Source organism: Somniosus microcephalus, unplaced genomic scaffold (assembly GCF_052327205.1).
Source record: "Somniosus microcephalus isolate GS21.2 unplaced genomic scaffold, FLI_Smic_1.0 scaffold13, whole genome shotgun sequence".
Taxonomy (NCBI): Eukaryota; Metazoa; Chordata; class Chondrichthyes; order Squaliformes; family Somniosidae; genus Somniosus; species Somniosus microcephalus.
In genome coordinates, this window is record NW_028225200.1 from 1,155,521 (window position 1) to 1,176,345 (window position 20,825).

The 20,825-nt window shown below is 49.3% G+C and overlaps 1 pseudogene across 1 annotated transcript in view; it reads right to left on the reverse strand.

The window, feature by feature from the left end:
• LOC147083944 (uncharacterized) overlaps window positions 1-20,825 on the reverse strand; it is an 88,501-nt pseudogene that overhangs the window by 60,048 nt on the left and 7,628 nt on the right. Inside the window, exon 3 of the transcript XR_015075946.1 lies at window positions 13,693-14,609. The product of XR_015075946.1 is annotated as an uncharacterized LOC147083944 (transcript). The remainder of the gene's footprint in view (window positions 1-13,692; window positions 14,610-20,825) is intronic.

The window sequence follows — 20,825 nt, forward strand, 5'->3', positions numbered from 1 at the left end:
AGTTATTTTAAGAAATGATGAGGTAAGTTTTAAAGTTTAATTTGTTTTTTTTAACGTGTTTTCAGTACTGTAGGTAGAAGGAGCAATTGTGGCTGTGTGAATTGAATTTGCTGTGTTTATTAAATGTGAAAATGACTGTTCTAAAATGAGTAATGTAACATTTCCAACATTTTTAAGAAAGAAACTTTTCATCAGTAATATATTTTAAGTAATTATGTATGTATGTTCGTATATATTCCTTTACGTATATGTATATATTCCTTTACTTATGTGTATGAATGTATGTATTTAATTATGATTTTCCAATAAGTTACTTTCTCTGAAAGTCATAATTAAATACATACATTCATACACATAAGTAAAGGAATATATACATACATATATATATGCAAAGGAATATATACAGACATACATACATAATTACTTAAAAGAATATATTACTGATGAAAAGTTTCTTTCTTAAAAATGTTGGAGTCATTTTCACATTTAATAAACACAGCAAATTCAATTCACATAGCCACAATTGCTCCTTCTACCTACAGTACTGAAAACCCGTTTTAAAAAACAAAAATAAACTTTAAAACTTACCTCAGCATTTCTTAAAATAACTTTCCTCCCTTTCCCAAACAAAAATATTGCCTTTCAGAAGCTCCACGATAAAATATATCTTCCTCCGCAGCCTCTGGAGCAACTGTACTCATGCTTTTTTCATGTGTAAGTTGTAAGGACTTAGCCTCACCGAAAGCATGAATGAAACCAGCGAATTTTACTGCGCACGCGCTGCCTGTGCAGTCGCACACGTTCTGCCTCTGAACCCCTTCGTTCAGAGGACAGGAAATGCCGGTTTTCCCCGCATGCGCTGTGCATGCTGAAAACCGGCATTTCCTCCGGCCAGACGTGTGAGTACCCCGACCGTACTCACGCGTTTGGAACGGAATTACTGGGCCAACATTTTACATGTCAATAAAATGAAAAATGTAACAATTGCACGATTTGCCCCCTCGCATCTGCGACTGAGGTTCCAAGGAGGTGCATTGCGCAAGAGGTCATCGTCATACATATCCTCACACTGTTCCCTTTCAGGAACTGTATGAAGTGGTGGAAGGATTTCTGGCCACGTTAACACTCCTTCCGTGACCATAACCATCTTCATACCAGCCATTAGGGTGGTTAGTCCTATGGCGTGAGGGTTTTACAGTCTCCCACAACCCATCTGAGGGGGGGGGCACCCACACCCGCGGACGCAAGTATCCCGCTGGATGTCCACCCAGAATTTATAGTTGGAGCTCCGACTCCACTTGCCGGGACTGTCTGGAGCGGGGTTCGAAACCCTACTCCTTCTGGCCCAGCGGCGGGGATGCTTACCGCTACGCAAAAGGCCCACTCCGCGCAAAAGGTGACACCCATACGTTTCCTGCGCCTTTTCCCTCCCCGTGACTGGAGCCCTATGCTGCCACTTGAAAGACCAAGCTATCATCTGTCCTTTTTGCGGCGCCTTTGACTTCTCATTACCAATGATGAGCAGGCGCTGTGCCTCCACCTCGTTGAGGAGATTGCTGAGGTCATCATCAGTTCAATTGTGAGTTCTTTTAATGCCGTGAATTGTGCTCATTCCAGCCATTTCACGTTGCTAATCGGAGTGGGCCTTTGGCGTAGCGGTAGGATCCCCGCCGCTGGGCCAGACGGGCTAGGGTTTCGAACCCCGCTCCAGACAGTCCCGGCAAGTGGAGTCGGAGCTCCGGCTCTAAATTCTGGGTTGACATCCAGTGGGATATTTGCATCCGTGGGTGTGGGTGGCCCCCCTCCTCGTATAGCTTGTGGGAGCCCGTAAAACCCTCCCGCCATAGGACTAATCACCCTAATGGCTGGTTCAAAGATGGTTACGGTCACGGAATGAGCGTTAATCACGGCCATAAATCCTTCCACCACTTCATACAGTTCCCCAAAGGGAACAGTGTGAAGACACGTATGACGACGACATTGCTAAATAAATAAATGGAATGAAAAAAATTATTTCAGGGCTTTTAAAAGTCTTTAAATTGCTTTAATTCTGTTTAAAACTACTTCAGATTCTTCAAAATAATGTAAACGTTTTTAAAAGTTTATAAAAGTTACCAAAAGCTTCATAAAAATACCAAAAACCTATTTGAAATGCTGCTCTCCATGTAAAAATACTTTGCAGCTTGTGAGAAACATTGGGGGCGTGTCCTATTAAACTGAGACCTCAAGGGGCGTGTCCTATTAAACTGAGACCTCAAGGGGCGTGTCTCACTTGCACTGCGCGCTCCAGGCTTCGCGTTGGCTGCACTCCTGGGCGGCGTGACGTCAGACGCTGCCCGGGATTCTTCTGTTTCAAAAAGGAATTCCAGGCGTCCCTGGAGGTGAACGGCAGGCGCGTCGGGTAAGTGCAGATCGGGGGCTTGCATGCGCGGCAAGCCCCCGATCCGAATTTCTGCCCCAATGTTGCCAAGATTGGTGGGAGACCAGAGGATTGGGAAATTTTTAAAAACCAGCAAAGGATGACTAAAAAAATAATAAAGAGAGAGAAGATGAATTATGAGAGTAAACTGGCAAGAAACATTAAAACAGATAGTAAGAGCTTCTACAGGTATATAAAAAGGAAGAGGGTAGCTAAAGTAAATGTTGGTCCCTTAGAGGATGAGACTGGGGAATTAATAATGGGGAACGGAGAAATGGCAGAGACTCTGAACAAATATTTTGTATCTGTCTCCATGGTAGAAGATACTAACAACATCGCAATAATGGATATACAAGGGGCCACAGGGAGGGGGGAACTAAACACAATCACTATCACTAAGAAACATAGAAGATAGGAGCAGGAATAGGCCATTCGACCCCTCGAGCCTGCTCCGCCATTCAATGAGATCATGGCTGATCATCCAAATTCAGTACCCTGTCCCTGCCTTCTCCCCATATCCCTTGATCCCTTTAGCCTTAAGAAATATATCTAACTCCTTCTTGAATATATTTAATGAATTGGCCTCAACTGCCTTCTGTGGTAGAGAATTCCACAGGTTCACCACTCTCTGGGTGAAGAAATTCCTCCTCATCTCTGTCCTAAATGGCTTACCCCTTATCTTTAGACTGTGACCCCTGGTTCTGGACTCCCCAGCCATCGGGAACATCCTTCCTGCATCTAATCTGTCCAGTGCTGTTCGAATTTTATAAGTTTCAATGGCCAATTATATGTCCTCTCCTTGGATCTTATGCTATCCCTAATTTCCCTTGTTAGCCACGGTTGAGTCACCTTTATTGTTTTATTTTTATGCCAAACTGGGATGAACAAATTCTGCAGTTCATCCATGCGGTCTTTGAATGTTTGCCATTGCCTATCCACCATCAACCCTTTGTGTGACATTCCCCAATCAATCCTACCCAATTCGCGCCTCAGACCATCGTAGTTTCCTTTATTTAATCCTTTCTTGCATTCTCTCTTTGTCCTTCTTATATCCTGTTTCAATTTCCCCACACTCTCTCTATTCTGCCTGTTCTTTGACTGTATTCTGTACCTGACATTTGTCGTAAAGCTCCTTTTTCTGTCTTATTTTTACCTCTATATCCTTTCTAATCCAGGGAGCTCCAGTGTTGGATGCCCCATCTTTTCTCCTTATATGGGAATATGCTCGGTTTGTACCTGAACTATCTCAGCCTTGAAGGCCTGCCATTGCTCATTCACTGTTTTCCTTTCCATAACCACTTTAAACCTAATGATATTGTGACCACTGTTAACCAGATCCCTCCTGCCCCAGAACCAATGAGCGACCCTTTAAATGTTTTGACTGTGCGATAAGGTTTCAGAGCTCATCCCATCTGCTGAGTCACCAGCCTGTTCACACACATCCTCAAAAAAGGAAATTGCTGGCGGCACTAAAGATTCCTCACCATCTCAGAGTACTGACCCTTTAATTACAATCTCGCAGAACAAGGAGAATCACTTCTGTTAACTACCACAAATCCCTGTGTGGAGGAGAGGGGAGATACAGTCTGTCCCAGTAACTGTCGCACAACAGAATTAGTGACCCTGTCCCATAAAGGCTTGACCCTCCCCCACTCCCTGCTTTTCCTCAAGTGTCTCATCCTTAAAATTCTCATCCTTGTTTTCAAATCCCTCCGTGGCCCCGCCCCTCCCTATCTCTGGAATCTCTTCCAGCCCCTACAACCTTCCGAGATATCTGCGCTTCTCTAATGCCTCTTGAGCATCCCCGATTTTAATCACTCCACCATTGGCGGCCGTGCCTTCAGCTGCCTGGGCCCTAAGCTCTGGAATTCCCTCCCTAAACCTCTCCATCTCTCTACCTCTCTCTCCTTCTTTAAGATGCTCCTTAAAACCTACTTCTTTGACCAAGCTTTTGGTCATCTGCCCGAATATCTCCTTATGTGGCTCGGTGTCAAATTTTGTTTTCTAACGCTCCTGTGACGAACCTTGGGACGTTTTACTACATTAAAGGTGCTTTATAAATACAAGTGGTTGTTGTTGTTTCCTGAAACTAATAACAGATTCCCCAGAGGGGAAAAAACTTGTACTTTTACTCCCAAATGTTAGAAAGTTTGTGCCACAGAAGCACGGGGTTTATCTGCTTTTATTCGTGAATTTAAAAAGTCTGTATTGCAATCTGAGCCCATGGGTTGTGAGCCAAAGAGCCTTGTGTCCAATGAGGGGAATAAAGGCCCACAGCCTCCCCTGGCCCCGGGCCCTGAACAAGGGATTGAAGAAACTCGCTGCCCTGCGGATCAGACAATCAGCCAGCGCCAGTCCCGCCCCTCGGGCTCCCCGATTGGTTGGAGGACCCGCTGCCGGCTCGCTCCTCCAGCCGCGCCCGCTCCCTATTGGTCGGAAGCTCCCGTCAATCAGGCCGCGGGCCCGGGTCACGTGTCCCTCACCGACTTTACAAAGAAAGCCCCGCGCGGTCGCCGGGCGGAGCTGCTGGTCGGCGGGAGCGGGGTCGGGAGATTAATAATCTGCAGGTAGGCCCCGGGCCCCATTATTAAAACACTCAACATTATCCGCTTCAAAAACGCCCGGTGTGGGCCTCAGGCCCCGAACAAGAGCCTCCGGGCCGGGCGTTTGCCCTGCGCGGGGTGGCAGCTGCGGGGCTTTAGAAACATAGAAACATAGAAGATAGGAGCAGGAGTAGGCCATTCGGCCCTTCGAGCCTGCTCCGCCATTCAATGAGATCATGGCTGATCATCCAAATTCAGTACCCTGTCCCTGCCTTCTGCCCATATCCCTTAATCCCTTTAGCCTTAAGAAATATATCCAACTCTTTTTTGAATATATTTAATGAACTGGCCTCCACCGCCCTCTGTGGCAGAGAATTCCACAGGTTCACCACTCTCTGGGTGAAGAAATTCCTCCTCATTTCAGTCCTAAATGGCTTACCCCTTATCCTTAGACTGTGACCCCTGGTTCTGGACTCCCCGGCCATCAGGGACATCCTTCCTGCATCTAGTCTGTCCAGTCCTGACAGAATTTTATAAGTTTCGATAAGATCCCCTCTCAATCTTCTAAACTCCAGTGAGTATAAGCCCAATCGACACAATCTCTCCTCATATGTCATTCCTGCCATCCCAGGTATCAGCCTGGTGAATCTTCGCTGCACTCCTTCCATGGCAAGAACGTCCTTCCTCAGGTAAGGTGACCAAAACTGCACACAATACTCAAGGTGCGGTCTCACCAAGGCCCTGTACAACTGTAGCAAGACATCCTTGTCCCTGTACTCGAACCCTCTTGCTACGAAGGCCAACATACCATTTGCCTTCTTAACTGCCTGCTGCACCTGCATGCTTACCTTCAGCGATTGGTGCACAAGAACACCCAGGTCTCTTTGCACTTCCCCTTCTCCCAATCTATTGCCATTCAAATAATAATCTGCCTTCCTGTTTTTGCCACCAAAGTGGATAACCTCACATTTATCCACATTATAGTGCATTTGCCATGTTTCTGCCCAATCACCCAATCTGTCCAAATCGTACTGGAGTTTCACGACATCCTCCTCACAGCTTACCCTCCCACCCAGCTTTGTGTCGTCTGCAAATTTGGAGAGATTACATCCAATTCCCTCGTCCAGATCATTAATATATATTGTGAACAGCTGGGGTCCTAGGACCGATCCTTGCGGTACCCCACTAGTCACTGCCTGCCACTCGGAAAACGACCCGTTTATTCCAACTCTTTGCTTTCTGTCCGCCAACCAACTTTGCTTTCTCCCGGTGACAGGCCCGGGGTAACGGCCGCCATCTTGAGAGGCTCAGGGGGCAGCAGGGCGAATGCGCGGCCCCCTTGGCCAGGAACCAGGAGGAGAGAAACTTGTCAATTTCTATCCTGGACTCACAGTGATGGCTTTTGTAAACTCCTTTTACAGGCTGTGAGAAGGGCAGCATTTACACACCGCAAACTCAGACCAACAACTACTTACCTTTATATGGCACCTTTAAAATGTCACACTAGTGCAGTCAGACAATAATTGACACACATACTATGTTTGTGGTCCAGTTCCTTCACAACTGTAACAATTTTATTCCGGTTGCTGTGAAGGCTGCGCTCATTCTGCTCGTACGCCTGGTCTCCAAAGGAGGCAAAACAGGACTAATGCTGCCGAGCTCAGCTCTCCATGTCTCTCCAGTGGCTGAAGGGTCTGTGATGGGCCTTCAATAACCACAAAACTAGAAGTTATAGACTTAAACAAGTTGGCTTTTAATCACTAAGATCAGAGCTAACATCTCAACATGCCGACTGGTTCACAGGAATGAGTCATACAGATCCTGGGATCTTTATGTAAGAGAAGTCAGGGGCGGAGCCAAGAGCCAAGACCTGGAACCTCCCAGGTTAGTCGGGAAAGAGGAAGTGAAACTATACACAGTGGGGGAGGGTAATATACATGAGTGCAAAACGAATACTGGATCAAGACAAACAGATTTCATTACATTCACCCCTTCTATAGATTTAGTCCATCGGGGTGATGTTTCTTAAAAGTTGGTATAAGTGAGTCTGTCAGGAGGTTTTGCAGTTCTCAGTGATCGGCGCAAAGCTGGTTGGGGTGCCTCTAGGGGAGTGGATTCTGGTTCCTCCGCTGTCCGTGCCTCCGCAGTGTCTTTCAGGTTATCTGCAGTGTCTTCCAGGTTAAAGTTGGGTATTGATACCTCTGGGCGTCTTGTCTCTTTGTAGTGTAGGTCTTCATCGGGTAGTCTCCCATCGTTCTCTCCGCTCCCCAAGGGAGCGAGGTCTTTTATGGAAACAGTGTCCTCTCGCCCGTCAGAGTATTTGATATAGGCGTACTGAGGGTTTGCATGGAGGAGCTGTACCTTTTCCACAAGGGGGTCCATTTTATGGCCTCTCACGTGCTTCCGCAATAGTACTGTCCCCGGAGACGTCAGCCACGTGGGTAGAGATATGCCTGAGGTGGATTTCCGGGGGAAAACGAACATCTTTTCGTGAGGGGTAGCGTTAATGGCAGTATATAACAGAGACCTTATGCAGTGGAGCACGTCTGGGAGGACTTCCTGCCAGCGGGAGGTCGGAAGGCCTTTTGACTTTAAGGCTAACGTGACAGCCTTCCAAACAGTAGCATTCTCCCTTTCCACTTGCCCATTACCCCGGGGGTTGTAGCTAGTGGTTCTGCTAGTGGCTATCCCCTTCGAGAGCAAGAACTGGCGCAGCTCGTCACTCATGAATGATGTCCCACTATCACTGTGTATGTAGTTCGGCATGCCAAACATGCAGAATAGATTACAGAGACACTTGATGACCGTGGCACTGTTCATGTCTGGGCAGGGAATGATGAAGGGGAAGTGGGAATATTCATCAATGATATTGAGGAAGTATACGTTACGGTCGGCAGAGGGAAGGGGTCCCTTGAAGTCCAGACTTAGGCGCTCGAATGGCCGTGTGGCTTTGATAAGGTGTGCACGGTCAGGCCTGTAGAAACGAGGCTTGCATTCCGCACAGATGCGGCAGGCTCTGGTCGTTGCCCTGACCTCCTCGATGGAGTGGGGCAGATTGCGGGACTTTATAAAATGGTATAGTTGGGTGACCCCTGGGTGACAGAGGTCGTTGTGGAGACCCTGTAATTTGTCCGTATGAATGCTGGCACACATTCCCCGCGATAGGGCGTCTGGGGGTTCATTAAGGGCTCCTGGCCTGTACATAATATCATAGTCGAACGTGGATAGTTCGATCCTCCACCTGAGTATTTTGTCATTCTTGATTTTCCCCCTTTGTTTGTTATTAAGCATGAAAGCCACCGACCGCTGGTCGGTGAGCAGGGTGAAACGTTTGCTGGCTAGGTAGTGTCTCCAGTGCCGCACTGCCTCCACTATAGCCTGTGCCTCCTTCTCGACAGAAGAGTGCCTGATTTCAGGTCCCTGAAGGGTTCAGGAGAAGAAGGCCACAGGTCTCCCAGCCTGATTGAGGGTCGCAGCTAAGGCAAAGTCTGACGCATCACTTTCTACTTGAAAGGGAATGCATTCGTCCACTGCACACACTGCAGCCCTTTCAATGTCCTGTTTAATACTGGTGAAAGCCTCCCGAGCTTCAGCTGATAGTGGGAAGGACGTCGATTTAATGAGGGGTCGGGCCTTATCAGAGTAATTGGGCACCCATTGGGCATAATACGAAAAAAATCCCAGGCACCTTTTTAAAGCTTTGGGATTGTGTGGCAGGGGCAGTTCCTTTAGGGGGCGTAATCAGTCAGGGTCCGGTCCAATTACCCCATCTTCCACCACACAGCCGAGGATACAGAGACGGGTTGTGTTGAAGACACATTTGTCTTCGTTGTAGGTTAGATTCAGCTTTAGGGCAGTTTTTAAAAATCTCGCAAGATTTAGGTCGTGGTCTTGCTGGTTGTGCCCGCAGATAGTGACATTGTCCAGATAGGGGTAGGTAGCTTGTAGTTTATTCTCGTCAACCATGCGGCCCATCTCACGTTGGAAGACCGAGACCCCATTTGTTACCCCGAAGGGCACTCTGAGAAAATGGTAGAGGCGCCCGTTCGCCTCGAAGGCGGTGTATGGGCGGTCCTCCGTTCTAATGGGGAGCTGGTGATACGCGGATTTGAGGTCGATAGTCGAGAAGACTCGGTATTGCGCAATCTGGTTGACCATTTCTGATATGCGGGGTAAAGGGTAGGCGTCCAGCTGGGTATAAATATTAACAGTCTGGCTGTAGTCAATTACCATCCGTTTCTTTTCGCTATTTTTAACTATGACTACTTGGGCACGCCACGGGCTGGTACTGCATTCAATAATGCCTTCCCGCAGGAGTCTGTCCACTTCCGCCTTGATAAAGTGTCTGTCTTCCAGACTGTACCGTCTACTTTTGGTCGCTATGGGCCTACAGTTCAGAGCGAGATTAGCGAATAAAGAGGGCGGGCTGATTTTTAAGGTTGATAGGCCACAGACTGTGAGTGGCGGCTGGGACCCGCCATATGCTAGCGTGACACTTTTGTGGTGGCACTGGAAGTCCAGGCCCAAGATTACATTAACACAGAGTTCTGGCATCACAAGGAGTTTAAAATCCTTGTAGTCCGTGCCTTTTACAGTCAGTGTTACCACACAGTAGCCCAAAATGTCCGAAGTGTGGGGCTTAGCAGCCATAGCAATTCTGCTCCGTGTAGGGGTTACCGTTAATGAGTGCCGCCGTACCAGGCTAGGGTGGATAAAACTCTCGGTACTCCCACAGTCAATTAAACATTTAGTTAAATTCCCGTTTACCTGTATGTCCATCATGGATTTTGTCAACGGGTGTGGCCTGGATTGATCCACCGTGATCGAAGCCACTGTTGGGCCCTGGGCGGCCGTTGAGTCGGGAAAAGATGGCGGATCCCAAGATGGCGGCCCGCACGGCACGCACGAGGCGGTGACAGAGTTGGAAATCGGATTCCCCTTGCAGACTTTGCTAAAATGCCCCTTTTTCTTACATTTGAAGCATGTAGCGTCCTTCGCTGGGCATCGTTGTCTGGGGTGCTTGGCCTGGCCGCAGAAGTAGCATTTCAGGCCTCGAGACATTGCCGCTGTAGTAGGACTCATGGGTGAACTTCTGTGTGGGGACTCCGGCGGCGTAGAGCTGGTCTGAGACCTGGATGGGGAAGATGGCTGATTCCAAGAAGGCGGCCCCCTCGGCGCGCACGAGGCAGTGAGGGCCGCATGGCCGGAAGAATAAGAGTCAGAGATTTTCTGGGCCACGTCCAGCGATCGCGCAGTGGCCACTGCCTTTTTTAAGTCCAGGACCTCCTTCTCCAGCAGTCTCTGCCAGATATAATTCGATTTGAGGCGCGTGATGAAGGAATCGCGGACCAATTCGTCAGAGTACGCGTTGGCCGTCATGGCCTTGCAGTTACAGTCCCGGACCAGGTCCTTTAGGCCCTGTAAGAAATCGTCCATTGATTCCTCTGGTCGCTGCCTGCGTGTAGCCAGCAGATGTCTGGCGTACACTTCGTTTACCGGCCTTTGGTATTGGGCCTTCAGGATAGTGATGGCCTCCGTGTAAGAGGTGGCGTCCCGGATGAACGAATAAATCCGATGACTTACGCGAGTAGTCAGTAGACTCAGTTTATCTACCTTGCTAGCGGATGAGGCCCCCGCAAAGAGTTCGAAGCATTTGAGCCAGTGTCCAAATTGAATTGATGCTTCAGCAGAATGTGGATCCAAGTCCAGACGCTCTGGTTTTAGGAGTCGATCCATCCCAGTATTCTTTAGTGATTAAAATTGATGGGCCTTCAATAACCACAAAACTAGAAGTTATAGACTTAAACAAGTTGGCCTAGAAATTGGGTTTTGGCTTAGCCAGGGCTTTAGCGCCGGAAGTTAGTGCCGGCGCTAAGTCCCCTGCGTGCGCCAAAAATTCAGTGGCGCCGCGCCCAAACGGCTGCCGGCGCTACTGAAGGGTCTTTGCGGCGGTACATCGGCGCTAACTGCCGTTTCGCGCCGCAATTCCGGCGCTGCGGCACCCGATGCGGTGCGGCAGGCTCGGGAAGTGCAGGCCTCCTCCTTCCGTTAAGGAGGAGCTGCCTGCACCCGGCCGCGGCCCGCGCAAATCTCTTCAAAAATGAGCCCGGCACCTCGGACAAGTGCCGGGCTTGCATCTGTTCCGGGGGGGGGGGGGGGAGAAGTCCGGGGAGGGAGCTGCGGGCAGGCGGCCGGCGGGAAAGCGGCCGGCCGCCGCGGGGCCTTTAATGCGCCGGCGCAAACACATGTTGGACTCTGTTGCCAGAGTCTTAGTTGCGGCTGCCACGGGCGAGGCGGCCGCAACTGAATTTCGGCGCTAGGGCCCGTCGGCATGGCAACCGGGACGCTGCGCACACCAATGACGTCATCGGTGCCGGCGCAGCGCTACCGGTGCAACGCCGATTTAGGGCCCCAGGGAATTTTAAAACTGGCCATAACTCTGGCGCTAGTCCCTCTAGCGCCTCAAAAGCAGCGCTAAGGCAACTGAATTTCTAGGCCGTTGGCTTTTAATCACTAAGATCAGAGCTAACATCTCAACACGCCGACTGTTCACAGGAATGAGTCATACAGATCCTGGGATCTTTATGTAAGAGAAGTCGGGGCGGAGCCAAGAGCCAAGACCTGGAACCTCCCAGGTTAGTCGGGAAAGAGGAAGTGAAACTATACACAGTGGGGGAGGGTAATATACATGAGTGCAAAACGAATACAGGATCAAGACAAACAGATTTCATTACAGTCTGTAACCGTCAGGGACACCCCTGCCACAGGACTCAATATCCACCCCCTCCACCACTGGTGCAGTGTGTTTGCAGTATGTACGGTCCACAAGATGACCACAGTCAGGCCGTGTGGAGTCAAGGGCCAGGCAGCAGAATGGATGGAAAGATCGCAACAAACTTCCCTTAACTCCAACCCTCTGATTTCTATTTTGTAGCCAGCTTTCCATCCATTCTGCTGCCTGGCCCTTCACTCCCCACGGCCTGACCTGGGTCATCTTGTCGATCTTACAAACTGTTTATTGATATAGCAAGCTGGTCAGAAAACAGAGAGATGGGGTTGGGAGCAGCTACTCAGACTGGCAAAAGGTGGGAAGTGGTGTTCCACAGGGATCGGTGCTGGGATCACTGTTGTTCATAAACGATTTGGACTCGGGAATCAGAAGAACAATTTCAAAGTTTGTCGATGACACCAAATTGGGAGGTAGAGTTAATACTGAGGAAGACAAAATGCAAGAAGATATTAATAAATTTCAGAATGGGCGTGTAATTGGCAAATGAATTTCACTATAGGTCAGTGTGAGGTGGTGTGTTTTGGTGGGAAGAATAAGGAGGCCACACACTACTTGGACAAGGGGGAGAAATTGGGTTGCTTTGCGCCTCCCGTGATATTCAGCGGGAGGTTAGCGCCGGCAATGACGTCATCGCCTTGGGTTGCGACCCCATACCTATTGCCGGGCGATATGTCTGACAGGGTCAAGGGTCGTTCTTGCAGCCGCCGCGGCGCCACTTTAAAGGGCAGGTGTCGGGCGGCAACTTTTTATTTTGGCCGACTGCCAGCACCTGCCCCCTTCTCCTTTCTTCTTCGGGGTGTCGGCCGTGATCGCACAGCCCGGCGCTCCTCTTGATCCGACACCCCGCTCCCTGGTGGTCCAGCAGGGCCCTGGTGTGCGCAGTGCTAGGCTCCTCCCCTTTAATCAGGGAGGGAGGTCTGCTATGACACGGTGCTATGTGCCGACGGGCGTGGCGCTGTTACATGAAGCACCGTGAAATTCACTGGTCGCGCCTCAAGAGGGTGGGGAGTGCTTCCAGTAGCACCCTGCCTGGGGCGTTACCACTAAATTTAATGCGCAGGGGCGCTAACTTTTTCGGGGCACTAAAATTAACCCCGGTGACATTAGCAACCCATAGGGGGCGCCACCGAATTTCCCCCTAAGAGTCTAAATGGGCTGGAGGAGCAGAGGGATCCAGGGATACAGATACACAAATCACTAAAAGTAGCGACACACGTTAATAAGGCCATTAAAAAAAAAGCACTGGGGTACATTCCTAAAGGAGCCTTCTGTTCCGTGGCTAGGAGCTCTGAACCATGGCAGAGAGCGGCTGGGACATGTTTCTCACCCGCCTCGAGATTAACCCGCACGGCAACTTTGCTGTCAGTGAAGAGAGACAAGAAAGACTAAAGTGCCGTTTGCCCCTCTCAGTGTGGCCCTGAAGGACTGTGTCCAGGCTGGAGTTCTGTTCCTGCTGTACAATCCTCCCCCAGATTGTCCTTTCTGAGCTCCAGCCAGGTGATGCTAAACACTCAGGTGGGAAAGAAGGAAATCTACAATAATGTGTTTAAAACAAAGCTCGTTTATTTGACATCTATCCAGAATATTAAACTCCAGCCCAGTTATAGGGGTTATTAACATCAGCAGAAACAAACCCCAACTGTCAGAATGAATATGGTTCAGTCCTGAATGTGATTAACAGCAGCAATAACAGCAGAATCCAACCCCTGCAGTCACTTGTGAACTCGCTGGTGTGTCAGCAGGTTGGATGACTCAGTGAATCCCTTCCCACACTCAGAGCAGGTGAACGGCCTCTCCCCAGTGTGAACTCGCTGGTGTCTCAGCAGGTCGGATGCCAGAGTGAATCCCTTCCCACACTCAGAGCAGGTGAATGGCCTCTCCACAGTGTGAACTTGTTGATGTGTCAGCAGTTTGGATGCCAGAGTGAATCCCTTCCCTCACACGGAGCAGGTGAACGGTCTCTCCCCAGTGTGAACTCGCTGGTGATTCAGCAGCTTGGATGAATTAGTGAATCCCTTCCCACACTCAGAGCAGGTGAACGCCCTCTCCCCAGTGTGAACTCGCTGGTGATTCAGCAGGTTGGATGAATTAATGAATCCCTTCCCACACTCAGAGCAGGTGAACGGCCTCTCCCCAGTGTGAACTCGCTGGTGATTCAGCAGGTTGGATGAATTAATGAATCCCTTCCCACACTCAGAGCAGGTGAACGCCCTCTCCCCGGTGTGAACTCGCCGGTGTATCAGCAGATTGGATGAATTAGTGAATCTCTTCCCACACTCAGAGCAGGTGAACGGTCTCGCTCCAGTGTGAACTCGCTGGTGTCTCAGCAGGTTGGATGAATTAGTGAATCCCTTCCCACACTCAGAGCAGGTGAACGGTCTCTCCCCGGTGTGAACACGCTGGTGTGTCTGAAGTTCAGATGACTGAGTGAATCCCTTCCCACACTCAGAGCAGGTGAATGGCCACTCCCCGGTGTGAACTCGCTGGTGTGTCAGTAGGTGGGATGACTGAGTGAATCCCTTCCCACACTCAGAGCAGGTGAACGGTCTCTCCCCGGTGTGAACTCGCTGGTGTCTCAGTAGGTGGGATGACTGAGTGAATCCCTTCCCACACTCAGAGCAGGTGAACTGCCTCTCCCCGGTGTGACTGTGCTTGTGTCTCGATAGGCCAGAGGATCGGCTGAAGCCTCGTCCACACACAGAACATGTGAACGGTTTCTCCCCACTGTGAACGGTGCTTTTTGCTTCCATGTTCAGAGGCCGATGATATTCAGATCCGATGAGTCGAGTGACTCTGTCAGATCTTGAAGTGATGTTTGGTTTGAGCTTACCGTCTGTAAATCCTCCCCTTCCAGTGCCTTGAAAAATGAATTTAAAACAGGGAGTGTGAGAGACAACCCACAAGAAAACAAAGGCAGGTTGTGAAACTGAGCTCAATGAATCTGGTCAATTGTGGGCCGGCACTAGAAAAAAGTGACCATGAAAGCTGCCAGATTGTCATAAAAACCCAACTGGTTCACTGATGTCCCTCAGGGAAGGGAATCCGCCACCTGGTCTGGGCCTACACAAGACTCTGGCCTCTATGGGAGGAGAGAGAGAGAGGGAGAGGTGGGAGGGGGAGGGGGCGAAGGAAAGGAACCTTATACATCTGCAACTCGACCAGAACTTTGATAGAACCTCCAAAACCCACAACCTCAAAGGACAAGGGCAGCTGTTGTATGGGAGCACCATCACCTCCAAGTTCCCCTCCAAGTCACACGTCATCCTGACTCAGATATATTCATCGTTGCTGGGTCATAATCCTGGAACTCCTTACCGAACAACATTGTGGGAATACCTTCACCACACGGACTGCAGTAGTTCAAGAAGGTGACTCACCACCCCCTTCTCAACGGGAAACTGGGGATTGGCAATATTTGCTGCTCTTGCTAGCGACTCCCACATCCCAAGAATGAATTGAAACAAATCTGTAGATGTAAACTGGATTAGAAGCCTGTACAGAAATATTGTTCCTAAAACAATACTCTTTTACATTGTATGGACAGTGTCTGTGTAACAACCTGATCTCCCCTAGAATCCACCTCCTTTGACAGTCTCACATTGGAAATTGTTGGGTCCTCCTGGGCTCAGAAGTACTGGGGGTTAAACCCAGCAGCTTCTCCTCCATCTCCACTCCAGCTCAAACTGAAGCATAGAAACACAGAAGATAGGAGCAGGAGTAGGCCATTCGGCCCCTTGAGCCTGCTCCATCATTCAATGCGATCATGGCTGATCATCCAAGTTCAGTACCCAGTCCCTGCTTTCTCCCCATACCCCTTGATCCCTTTAGCCTTAAGAAATATATCCAACTCCTTCTTGACTATATTTAATGTATTGGCCTCTACTGCCTTCTGTGGTAGAGAATTCCACAGGTTCACCACTCTCTGGGTGAAGAAATTCCTCCTCATTTCTGTCCTAAATGGCCTACCCCTTATCCTTAGACTGTGACCCCTGGTTCTGGACTCCCCGACCATCGGGAACATCCTTCCTGCATCCAGTCTGTCCAGTCCTGTCAGAATTTTATAAGTTTCAATGAGATCCCCTTTCATTCTTCTAAACTCCAGCGAGTACAAGCCCAATTGTCCCAATCTCTCCTCATACGTCATTCCTGCCATCCCAGGTATCAGCCTGGTGAATCTTCACTGAACTCCTTCCACGGGAGGAACATCCTTCCTCAGATAAGGCGACCAAAACTCCACACAATACTCAAGATGTGGTCTCACCAAGGCCCTGTACAATTGCAGCAAGACATCCTTGTTCCTGTACTCAAACCCTCTCGCTATGAAGGCCAACATACCATTTGCCTTCTTAACCGCCTACTGCACCTGCATGCTTACCTTCAGTGACTGGTGCACAAGGACACCCAGGTCTCGTTGCACTTCCCCTTCTCCCAATCTATTGCCATTCAGATGATAATCTGCCTTCCTGTTTTGGCCACCAAAGTGGATAACCTCACATTTATCCACGTTATATTGCATCTGCCATGCTTCTGCCCAATCACCCAACCTGTCCAAATCATCCTGTAGTTTCTCGGCATCCTCCTCACAGCACACACGCCCACCCAGCTTTGTGTCGTCTGCAAATTTGGAGATATTACATCTAGTTCCCTTGTCTAGATCATTAATATATATATTGTGAATAGCTGGGTTCCAAGGACCGATCCCTGCGGTACCCCACTAGTCACTGCCTGCCGCTCGGAAAAAGACCCGTTTATTCCAACTCTTTGCTTTCTGTCTGCCAACCAGTTCTCTATCCAAGTCAATACCTTGCCCCCAATCCCATGTGCCTTAACTTTACACGCTAATCTCTTATGCGGGACCTTATCGAAAGCCTTCTGAAAGTCCAAATACACCACATCCACTGGTTCTCCCTTATCTATTTTCCCAGTTACATCCTCAACAATGAAGCAACAAAAAGACCTCCACAGGCGGCCAGGGACCTACCTTCCGTCAGCCTGAAATAAAACCCTTCCCGACAGCCGCTGACTAATGGCGGCCGCAGCACCCACAATCCCCCGTGCCCCAGAAACCGCTCTATCCAATGCGCTGATTTCCCCGCTGAGAGTGCGCATGCCGCCCGGGGCCGTGGGCCATTCTGGGAGCCTGGCTCCTGTCCTTTGGCCCGAGTCGGACTTGGTGGAACCGGCTGAAGAAACCGGGAAGCGGCGGCTCGGATGGGGGAGGCGCTGCACTCTGGGTTTCCTGGTGCCGGGGCTCTGGCCGCACGTCCGCTGGGCCCGGCCGCTCTGATTCTGATTGAGGTTTTTGATGAGGTAACAGAGAGGGTTGATGAGGGCAATGCGGTTAACATGGTGCACATGGATTTCCAAAAGGCGTTCAACAAGTGCCACATGATAGGCTTGCCAGCAAAGTTGAAGCCCATGGAATAAAAGGGACAGTGGCAACATGGATACAAAATTGGCAAAGTGACAGGAAACAGAGAGTAGTGGTGAATGGTTGTTTTTCGGACTGGAGGAAGGTATACAGTGGTGTTCCCCAGGGATCGGTACTAGGACCACTGCTTTACTTGATATATATTAATGACTTAGACTTGGGGTACAGGGCACAATTTCAAAATTTGCAGATGACAGAAAACTTGGAAGTGTAGTGAACAGTGAGGAGGATAGTGATAGATTTCAAGAAGACATAGACAGGCTGGTGGAATGGGCGGACACATGGGAGCTGAAATTTAATGCAGAAAAGTGCAAAGTGATACATTTTGGTAGGAAGAACCAAGTGAGGCAATATAAACTAAAGGGTACAATTCTAAAGTGTGTGCATGAACAGAGAGACCTGGGGGTATGTGTGCACAAATCATTGAAGGTGGCAGGGCAGGTTGAGAAAGCAGTTAAAAAAGCATATGGGATCCTGGACTTTATAAATAGAGGCAGAGTCCAAAGGCAAGGAAGTTATGGTGAACCTTTATAAAACACTTGTTCGGTCTCATCTGGAGTATTGTGTTCAATTCTGGGCACCGCACTTTAGGAAGGATGTGAAGGCCTCAGAGGGGGTGCAGAAAAGATTTACAAGAGTGGTTCCAGGGATAAGGGATGAGGGACTTCAGTTATGTGGATAGACTCGAGAAGCTGGGGTGGTTCTCCTTACAGCAGAGAAGGTAGAGAGGAGATTTGATAGAGGTGTTCAAAATCATGATGGGTCTGGACAGAGTAGAAACTGTTCCCATTGGCGGTAGGGTCGAGAACCAGAGGACACAGATTTAAGGTGATTGGCAGAAGAACGAAAGAACGAAGTTGCGAGGTGAGGCCCGATCAGAGCATCGGACCTGTGAAGGGGCAGTGACCGGCAGAGCTTAAAAGCGGCGGCAGTGCGAGGTGAGGCCCGACCAAATCAACAGCAGAGGAGAGAGGTAAAAAGTAATCAGAGTGTGACGTCACCAGGGAGCAGGTAAGTGATTGGTTGGTGAGTATTTCTCTTTTTTAAACTTTAACTCTGTAGTTTATAGTTACTAGGGTCTTTTCTGGTGTAGCAGGGACTGTTGGTAGACTATACAAGCACCTTAGAGATAATTTTAATTGGTGGTAGTAAATTAATTTAAATTAAGTAAAGGGAAGGTCATGCCAGGTGAGCCCAGCCCCGTGATATGCTCCTCTTGCTCTATGTGGGAATTCAGGGACCCCGGTGCCCCTGATGACCACGTGTGCCAGAGATGCATCCATCTGCAGCTACTAGCAGACCGCATTGAGGCGCTGGAGCTGCGGGTGGATGGGTTGTTGAGCATTCACGATGCTGAGAGGGTCGTGGATAGCACGTTTAGTGAGTTGGTCACACCGCAGGGAAGGGCTGCACAGGAAGACAGGAAATGGGTGACCACCAGGCGGAGCAATAGAAGCAGGCAGGTAGTGCAGGAGACCCCTGTGACCATTCCCCTCTCAAACAAGTATACCGCTTTGGATACTGTTGGGGGGGATGACTCACCAGGGGAAGGCAGCAGCAGCCAACTTGCTGGCACTGGGGGTGCTCCTGCTGCCCAGGAAGGGGGGGAAAAAGAGTGGGAGAGCAATAGTGGTAGGGGATTCTATAGTAAGGGGAACAGATAGGCGTTTCTGTGGCCATAGACGTGAATCCAGGATGGTTTGTTGCCTCCCTGGTGCCAGGGTCAAGGATATCACTGAGCGGCTGCAGGGCATTCTGGAGGGGGAGGGTGAACAGCCAGAGGTCGTGGTCCACATTGGTACCAACGACATAGGTAAAAAGAGGGATGAGGTCCTGCAGCAAGAATTTAAGGAGCTAGGTGAAGGATTAAAGAGCAGGACCTCAAAGGTTGTAATCTCTGGATTACTCCCCGTGCCACGTGCTAGTGGGTATAGGAATAGGAAGATAGAACAGATGAATGCGTGGCTAAAGGGATGGTGCAGGGGGGAGGGCTTTAGTTTCCTGGATCACTGGGTCTGCTTCTGGGAAAGGTGGGACTTGTACAAGTCGGACGGTTTACACCTGAACCAGAGGGGAACCAATATCCCTGCGGGGAGGTTTGCTAGCACTGCTGGGGGGGGTTTAAACTAACTTGGCAGGGGGATGGGGTACAGAGTGGAGCTATAGTAGGGGGTGATTTACAGCCAAATACAGAGGAAAAAACAAGTCAGCTGGGAAGGCAGAGCAAATATGTGAAGGCAAAAGGGAATATGGCAGGGCTGGAAGGCATTTATTTTAATGCAAGGAGTCTTGCAAATAAGGTGGATGAACTGAAGTTGTTGTTGAACACATGGGAGTACGATATTGTTGCTATCACGGAGGCATGGTTGAGGGAGGGTCAGGACTGGCAGCTCAATATTCCGGGGTATAGAATCTTCAGGCGAGACAGAGGGGGGTGTAAAAGGGGAGGGGGTGTTGCAATATTAATTAAGGAGTCAATTACTGCTGTAAGGAGGGAAGATATATTAGCGGGTTCCTCTAATGAGGCCATATGGGTAGAACTTAAAAACAAAAAGGGGGCAAGCACTTTGCTGGGAGTGTACTATAGGCCCCTAAACAGTCAGGGGGAGATAGAGGAACAGATATGTAGGCAAATCTCAGAGAAGTGCGAAAATAATAGGGTAATAATAGTGGGGGATTTCAACTTCCCCAATATAAATTGGGATAGTCAGAGTGTGAAAGGCTTAGAGGGTGCAGAATTCTTAAAGTGCATCCAGGAGAGCTTTTTGAGCCAACATGTAGAAAGTCCTACAAGAGAGGGGGCGGTACTGGACCTAATTCTGGGGAATGTAGCCGGGCAAGTGGTGGAAGTATCAGTAGGAGAGCATTTTGGCGACAGTGACCATAATTCGGTGAGATTTAAGGTGGTCATGGAAAAAGACAAAGACGGCCCGGAAATAAGGGTTCTAAATTGGGGGAAGGCCGATTTTAATATGATAAGGCAGGATCTGGCCAAAGTGGACTGGGAGCAGCTACTTATAGGAAAATCCACATCAAAACAGTGGGAGACTTTCAGAAGGGAAATAGAGAGAGTACAGCGCCAACATGTTCCTGTAAAGGTCAAGGGTGGGACCAACAAGCAAAGGGAACCTTGGATGACAAGGGATATACAAAAATGCATTAGAAATAAAAGGGGGGCTTTTGGCAGTTACAAAAGACTAAAGACGGAAGAAGCCCTAGAGGAGTATAAAAAGTGCAGGGGCATACTTAAAAAAGAAATTAGGAGGGCGAGGAGGGGCCATGAAATAACACTGGCGAGCAAAATAAAGGAAAATCCTAAGATGTTTTATAAGTATATTAAGGGCAAGAGGATAACCAGGGAAAGGGTAGGGCCCATTAGGGACCAAAGTGGCAATCTGTGTGTAGAGCCAGATGATGTAGGCGGGGTTTTAAATGAATTTTTTGCATCTTGTGTTCACTATGGAGAAAGACGATGCAGACATAGAAATCGGGCAAGGGGACTGTGACATACTTGAACATATTAGCATCGAGAGGGAGGAGGTGCTAGTGGTTTTAGCAGGCCAAAAAGTGGATAAATCCCCAGGCCCGGACGAGATGTATCCCAGGCTGCTGTGGGAGGCAAAGGAGGAGATTGCAGGGGCT